The 7,573-nt window shown below is 52.4% G+C and overlaps 1 long non-coding RNA gene across 1 annotated transcript; it reads right to left on the bottom strand.

Annotated features, from left to right (window-relative positions):
- Positions 1-456: 456 nt before the first annotated feature.
- On the bottom strand, positions 457-7,188 carry LOC123478182 (uncharacterized). Its single transcript, XR_006653321.2, has 3 exons — positions 6,266-7,188; positions 1,335-1,733; positions 457-671 (listed from the first exon to the last, which is right to left on the bottom strand). It is a non-coding gene; the product is annotated as an uncharacterized lncRNA (long non-coding RNA).
- Between the last annotated feature and the right edge of the window lie 385 nt (positions 7,189-7,573).

Raw genomic sequence — 7,573 nt, 5'->3', positions numbered from 1 at the left:
CAGTCACATGATAGGCGGCTGCAGAAAACCAGCCTTGTAGGAAAGATTGGTCCTTAGATAATCTGGGACAATCATCGAGTTGGTCACAAATACATATTAGAGGTAATAATATGTGGAGGCACAGACTTAATAACAACGTGCGGGGTGATACCTGTGTATCTGCAAGGATGTGGGCCACCCTAAAACTGTGTCTGTCCAGCGTTAGTGCAGGACTTCGGCAATTTTCTGGTTAATTTGCTAACTCTAGATGGCCAAACCAATAATTCAGCCGGTGGTAGATTTTCTGAACCTAAATACTCTGGTTTGGCTGTCTGCATTTCTAAAGTTAACCTGATACTTGCCAAATCACTGCCTCATTCGCATTCTATAAAGGGGAAAGAAATGCTCGTGTGAGTGTGAGTACGCACACATGTGTGTTTTAATGTGTGCGTTAACATGTGATTCCGCTTGGGTCATTTCGTTCAGTTTGGGTCAAATGAGATAATGTGAACTCACACATGCATCCCACAGGTCTCTCCCAACATCTCTAGAAATGGCTGGGGCGGGAATGGGGTTGAGCTTGTGTCTCTCTTCCCCCACCTTCCCAGTGACTTCTGGCTCCAAGTTCTTGCTTCTGTGGAATTTTCTTTCTCCCTTATGTCTTGCCTCCTGTGACCATTTACACTCTCCATCTGCATTGAATCAAACATCTAATTCAGTCCATTTATCAGGATTTATTCAAAACATCACTTATCAAGGTCAGCAAGTAGATGCAGTACACTTTCCCTGTAGATATGCAAGTAAGCGAGGGGCGGTTCTCCTCCACACAATAACATAACTCATAACGCTGATTACTAGAATCGTTGTCCTTAAAAGCCTTTCAGCTATTCCCCGTCCCCACATGCTCACCATGGGGAATTGTCTTCTACTTGGGCTCAAGCCTCCTATTATGTTATGGCTCCTTCCTCATGCAAGCGCCTTCTAAGCTAAACAGCCCTCACCCACAAATTCCCCTGCTGATTATCTCTTTGTCTCAGCCCCAGCCCATCCCATTCAAGGACTGCCTTCCTCAGCCCAAATGGCCCATCATGATGTTGGTTCAGCAGAGGGCCCACGGATGAACTTTCCCGCAGACTTTCCCTGACACACCAGTGCCTTCTGCTACAGGGGAGACAGTCGGCTGGCCTCCAGGTGCTGGTGTAAGTGTGGGAATGTACGGATAAGCATGGGTGAGAGAACACATATGTGCAACTGCGCACATGTGTGACTGTGTATGTGCATGCCTGTACAGGGGGCAGCCCTAGGAATTAGACCAAATGTAATTAAGAAAATGTATAAAGTGTGTCTAGACTCACTCATTAGGTGTTGGATCCAGCGCTGAGAAATCCCGCATGTCGGTCCCATGAAGGACTCATGGAGATCCCCCACACTCAAGCTACATCCCCTTGGAAATTAATTAATTAACTGGGAAGCAACATAGAGACACAGAAAATAAAGATACAGAGCCATGGGAAACTGGAAAGACAGGAAGAGAATTAGCTGAACAGCAAGTTCCAAGGTCACCCTCAGAGGCATGGGCTATAGCAGGCTGCCACAAATGCCACCGGAAGGGACAGAGCTGGGTGGCAGTCTCTACTCCTGAGGCACAGGAGACTCTGGGGAGATGAGCGAGATGGGTCATGCAGCCTCTCCTTCGCAGGGACTTGTGATGCTACCGGAGCCTACTTGTCACAGTTGAGGAGGACCAGGCCTTCCTGGGGGAAGAAGGGGAGCAAGGATGCTGTCTTAGAGCCCAGCCTCATCCCAGCCTCTAGGAGACATGGGATCTCCAAGCAAAGGAATGTGAGCCCAGCTGGAGCCCCAGAGTTAGAAGGGACAGGGGCTCTCAGAGTGGGAGGAGGTCAGGTGGGGTTAGCATTTCACCAGCCCTTTCTTACATCCTGCTTGTACTCCCAGGGGCTTGGAAATTTGGGGGGAATGCAGTCAGTAGACAATATGTTTAATGTCACTGGGATCGGCTGGTGAGACCAGGACATGTGCAATGGCTGCCTGGTCACATGTCCAGGCAACCACTCTGGGCCTGGGTGTGAAGAGCCTGTTAGGAAGTCCGAGCTCTGGTCCTTGCTGCAGGGCGCAATGGGGAGTCCTGCCCTGCTCGACTCCCACAGCCCCCAGCTCTGACCAGCTCTGATGGCTGAGAGCCTCTGAGGGGGAGGGGTCCTGCTCCAGGGGGTCAAACACCAGGTTCGCACTGCACCATTTCTTACTTCCTGTGGGATGTTTGCTAAGTTACAGAATCACCTAAACAGTTACCTCTTTGTGTATGAAATGAGAGCAGAAATGCCATTTCTCTTGCCCTGGCGGGTGTGGCTGAGTTAGTTGGGCACCATCATGCAAAGCGAAAGGTTGTTGGTTGCATTCCCCATCAGGGCACATCCCTGGGTTGTGGGTGTGGGCCCCAGTCAGGGTGCATTCAAGAGGCAACTGAGTGATGTTTCTCTCTCAACCGATGTTTCTCTCCCTCTTCCTCCCTCCCTTCCCCTCTCTCTAAAAATAAATAAATAAAACCTTTTTTTGAAATGCCTTCTCTTGTGGTTGAAGGACGAAATGAGTTAAAGCAAGAAGGCGGCCAGCCCGTGTCTGGGGATGGCAGGTGCTGGCGAGGCTCGCCGCCCAGGGCTGGGTCACATTGCCTTACTCCTCTCTGCCCTCAGTGCCTGGCCCAGAGCCCAGCATGCCCTACAGCACCCTGTAAGTGGATGCTGAACACACTAAATTTGACAAGTCAGAAGTCATGGAAAATGAAGAGTCCAACAGGTCTTACCTGTGACCTTAGAAGGGCAAGGACCTCAAGGACCAGAATTCCCACCACCACCTGAGGACCCAGTCCCGCATCCCCAGGCCAATCTCAGTCACAGCACCGCACACTGGTACACTTCTGACGTGCCCTGCTGTTACTTGAGGTCTCATGACTAGGTCTCATGACAGCTCCCACTGACTCCATTGGTTCTCCATGCTGTCCCTCAGCCCCTTATCCCATCAGGCTCCGCCCCCGCCTCACCCTCCTCACTCGCCTGGTTGCCAGATAAAATACAGTATGCCCAATTAAATTTAATTTTGGATACATTTATACTAAAAAATAATTCGTTGTGTATCTGAAATTTGAATTTAACTGAGCATCCTGTATTTTTATTTGCTAAATCTGGAAACCCTACTTAGGGAGTGTCTTTCTTTTTTTTTTTTTTTTAATTATTTTATTGTTGTTCAATTACACTTGTCTGCATTTTCTCCCCACCCCAGCCAAACCCACCTCCCTCCCTTGGGGAGTGTCTTTCTACCAGCCATAGTCTTCCTTTCCTCCACACCTTTCTTCCAGAGGCACCAGAACCTGACTGGCCTTAGCAGCTGAGACTAGTCATTCAGTTACTCGTGTTGGTAGACACGCAGTAAGGCGCTGGTATGCAACAAACACGCCAGCATGCCCACCAAACACCAAGCCCTCTGCTAAGCATTGGGGCACAAGAGGGAAAATGTCATATTTCCGCCCACACAGAACTGACACAGGACAAAAGTAAAAGCAAGTGGACAAATGAGTAAAATGATTATAAATGGGGTAAGTGCTAGTGTGTCGATAAACCAAACAGAGGGTTGAAATAGAAATTAAACAAGGGATTTGGTGTATCTCTCCACACATGCCCCTCTCCTTTCTTGGAGAGTGAATACAAACTGTATTCGAAAGAAAGAAAGAGAGGAAGGAAGGGAGGAAGGAAGGAAGGGAGGGAGGGAAGGAGGGAGGGAGGGAGGGAGGGAGGGAGGGAGGGAGGGAGGGAGGGAGGGAGGGAGGGAAGAAAAAAGAAAAGAAATTAAGGAGGGAGGTCAATTTTTGACAGGACAGTGAGGAAACCCTCTCTGAAGAGATGATGCTCAGGCCAACCTGAAGGATGAAAAGGGGCTGGCTGAGGGTTGTGGGGAGAGAAGATTCTAGGCCCTGAAGCAGGAAAATAACTGACAGTTAGGAACTAGAAGAAGACCCACATGCCTGGCCAGTGGAGAAGGCATGAGATGAAGCTGGGGAAATGGAAAAGCCCAGAAACACTCAGTAACATTGTGAACACACACACACACACACACACACACACACTGAAAGCCTTACGGGGAAAGGGTTTTAGGGTCCGAATGATGAGTCTTAATGCTTCATGGACATTGATGGACATTGAAATGAAGGAGCCCTGAGCTGGAAGCAGAGAGGCCGCCGCAGAATCCAGGCAAGAGAGGGTGGTAGTGTAAGAAAAGCATGCTGAGGGTGGCGACTGAGAGAAATGTAGGCGTAGAAGCACACTTTGGAGGTAGGATTTGCTGGACTTGATATAAATTGGATGTGAAAGATGAGGAATCAAGGTCCATGATCTTTAGCAACTTAAAAGGTGGCAGTGATGTAGGCAAGACTGGAGGGTAACGGGATGAGAATCAAGAGTTCTTGTTGGGGCAGGTGAATTTCAAAATGCCTGAGACCTCAAGTACAAACACAAAGTGGGAGCTGATCCTGGGGGTTGGTGCTCAAAGAGGAGGAGCAGGCTAGGGTCAGAAACATGGACTTGCCACCACATGGGTGGTGTCTGCAGCCATGGAAACATAGAGATAGAAGCCCAGGACCAAGTCCAAGGGCACTGGCAGTAGAGTTGCATTGAAGAGGAACCTGCCAAGAAGCCTAAGTAGGAGCCACCAGCAGGGCAGGAAGGAAAGCAGGAGAGCACCTGGTTTGTGGGGGAACTGGGATGGGAGGGCTTCCTGGTGCCGGCCAGCCGAGTTTAAGCTGCTAAGAGAAGGGATAAGGGAGGCCGAGAAGTGTCTGACAGCTCTGCTGAGTTAAATTTGGACAGGTGCAGTAGAGAGGGTGGAGGGGCAGAAGACGCAGTGGAGGGGTGAAGAGGGAGAGTCTGGGGAGGAAGTGGCAAGTGCCCCCACGCTGGGGAGAGTGTGGCTATGGAAGGAGCAGGGTGACCGGCCCTAGCAGGGGCGGGGTGGGGCCTGGGTCTTAGAGAGGGAATTTTTTTAACGATGAGTGTTAGAGCATGTTCCTGTCCTGATGGGAACAGTCGGGAGGAAGCAGGAGAATGAGGATGTGGAGGAGAGAGGAGTTAACCCTCCCTCAGATTCGACCAGGGCAACCCGGCCCTTGGACCTGGCCCTAGGCACCCAGCCTGTCCAGGGCAGGATGGAAGGGAAAGGGCTCCTGAGGCTTGTGGTGGAGGAAGCCAGGCTGGGAGGGCCTGCCTTGCTCTGGAAATAGAAAACCGACACTGGTAACTGAGTAACTCCTGGAAAGGGGGCAAAGGCACTGGCAGAGTCTGAAGGAGCAAAAATAATCTGTCCCGCTTGGGCAGCGAGGCGAATCGGATGTGGGTGGTGGAGCGGCCTGGCCAGTAGTCCCTCAGCCGGCAGCACCCCTTTCTGGCCTGCAGGGGTGAGCACTGCTTTTCTCAGTCTTGCTCTGGCCCAGCCAGTCCCAGTAGACAGAGCATCATCAAAGGAAGGTTGTGCACTCAGCACCCAGCCAGTGAGTGTGATTGCCTCTGCCACACAGCACTGCCTGCTTGTCTCCAGGCCAGTGCACCAGACAGACAGACAGACGAATGGGACTGAGCCCCACTGAGCCCCAGCCGGGCAGACAAGGCCTGAGCACAGGAGTGCAGATAGGTTGCCCTGCCTCCCTCCACCCCACTTGCCACACCCTCTCTGACCACTCCAGCTGGCCTAGTCTCCCAGTCGCTGGGAGGCAGGCCTTGACTGCGCCAGCCTCTCCCAGATCTCCCTTTTCTGAGCTTGTCACCTCCCCTCCAACGCCACACATCTCCCCCCCACACACCTCCACACACAGCGACATCATAAGCTCCTCAGATGAATCTATGAATTGATGAGGGACAGGTTGGTTTTCGAGTATAGAAGCTGCTGAAAGAAAATCTGGGCTTTCTCCCTTTTTGCTTCTGCACCTCCGCCCTCCCCCGTCTTGGGCTGAAGTCTCCCCCATCTCTCTCTGCCTCACCTCTCCCTCCCCAGGCTCACCTCTAAGGTGCAGAAAGCAAGAGACATCTGCTCATCCAGCAGACAATACCGGGAGAGGAGGCGGGGCCTGAGGGGGTGCTCTGCTGTGGGTTTAACCCCCAGGCACACCCCCGCCTCTCCCAAAGCCTGCTGCCCCTGAGGAGGGAAGATGCAGGCTTCAGAGAATGGGGGATGGGGTGGACTCCTCTCTGCTGAGGAGGAAAGGGAGGTGAGAACCACTGACCTGAGAAGTCTCCGTGAACTCTGGCCATGAGGGAGGAGGGAGGCGAGAGGGCAGCAGAGCAGAGCCGGGCAAGGCGCTGGGGAGGGAAGCAACTGGCAAAGTGGTTTCCCTGCCGTAAACTTCCAATTGGATCCCGTGGTACACAGACACTCTAGACCTGCCCTGAGGAAGGAGAAGGGCTGGGAACCACTTGCCAAAGGGACACCAGGGGTGTTTGGAACAAGGGGAACCACGGCCCTGGACAACAGGAGGCCAAGCCTGGGTGCGGGGAAGCAGCTTACCTGGGAAAGACCAAGGACCTCAAAGGCGGTGCCCACCCTGTTCCCCTGCCCAACCCCCCACAGAAGTGCAGTCCGTCTATAGGTCAACTATGTAAGTGAGAGAGAGAGAGAGAGAGAGAAAGGGAGAGAAAGGGGTCGGGTTGATCCTCAGAAGTTCCAAGCTCTGTACCCTGGCTGCTGACCCAGCCACCTCCCACTGCACCCCCAACACCTCCCTCCCAAGCTGATGGGAACAAAGAAGCCGAAAGTTTCCAGTAGTAAAAATCGGGGAGGAGCAATCAAGAACAAAGATCAAGGCTTCGGATTTTCCATGACACTGGGGCAGAGGCGGGGGCACCATGCCTCTGTGGCACAGCTCCCATCACACGGGCCCTTTGGGAAGCAGGGAGCTGCCATCTGCGGGCGAGGCAGCGCCAGCCTTGCCATCGGCACAGTGCCTTCTCCTGGGGCAGCCTTGGCCCACGCAGGCTCTCTGCTCAGAGCCCCCTGAACTCTTGGTCCCTCAGCCTGGCTCCTCACAGCTCTCTGAGATCAGATAGGCTCAGAGGCCAGGAGACTATCCCAGCTGACCCTCAACCTGCAGCGCTGCACAGAGGTCCAGGGTCAGGAGGGAGAGCGGGAAGGGTCAGAGGACAGGAGAAGACAGGGTGGACTTTGGGTGGGTGGGGTTGTAAGGGAATCTATTTGCAGATCAAAGGGCAGCCGGGACTGGGCTGCCCCCAGGGCAGGCTGACTGTTGAGGAGCCAGTCTCCTTGTCACCCCCTCCCTTGCACCCTGCTCTTCCAGGGGACTAGGGGAGCTGGAACACAGAGGGGTCCGCCCAGCTAAACACATGATGGTGCATCTGTTGAACGGAGCACTCTTCAGCTGTTAAAAAAAAAAGTGACATATACCCATACATACTGACAGGAAAGATGGCAAAGGTATATTAAGTAAAAAAAGAAGTTGAAAAATAAGTAGATTCTGATACTATGTTGTAAAAAATAATTAAACCTAAAACTACTGCTTTTGGAAATTATGGGATCA

This window comes from Desmodus rotundus, chromosome 3, assembly GCF_022682495.2.
Source record: "Desmodus rotundus isolate HL8 chromosome 3, HLdesRot8A.1, whole genome shotgun sequence".
Lineage (NCBI taxonomy): Eukaryota > Metazoa > Chordata > Mammalia > Chiroptera > Phyllostomidae > Desmodus > Desmodus rotundus.
The sequence above is the reverse complement of the archived record's forward strand: the minus strand, read 5'-3'. Positions and strand labels throughout refer to the sequence as shown.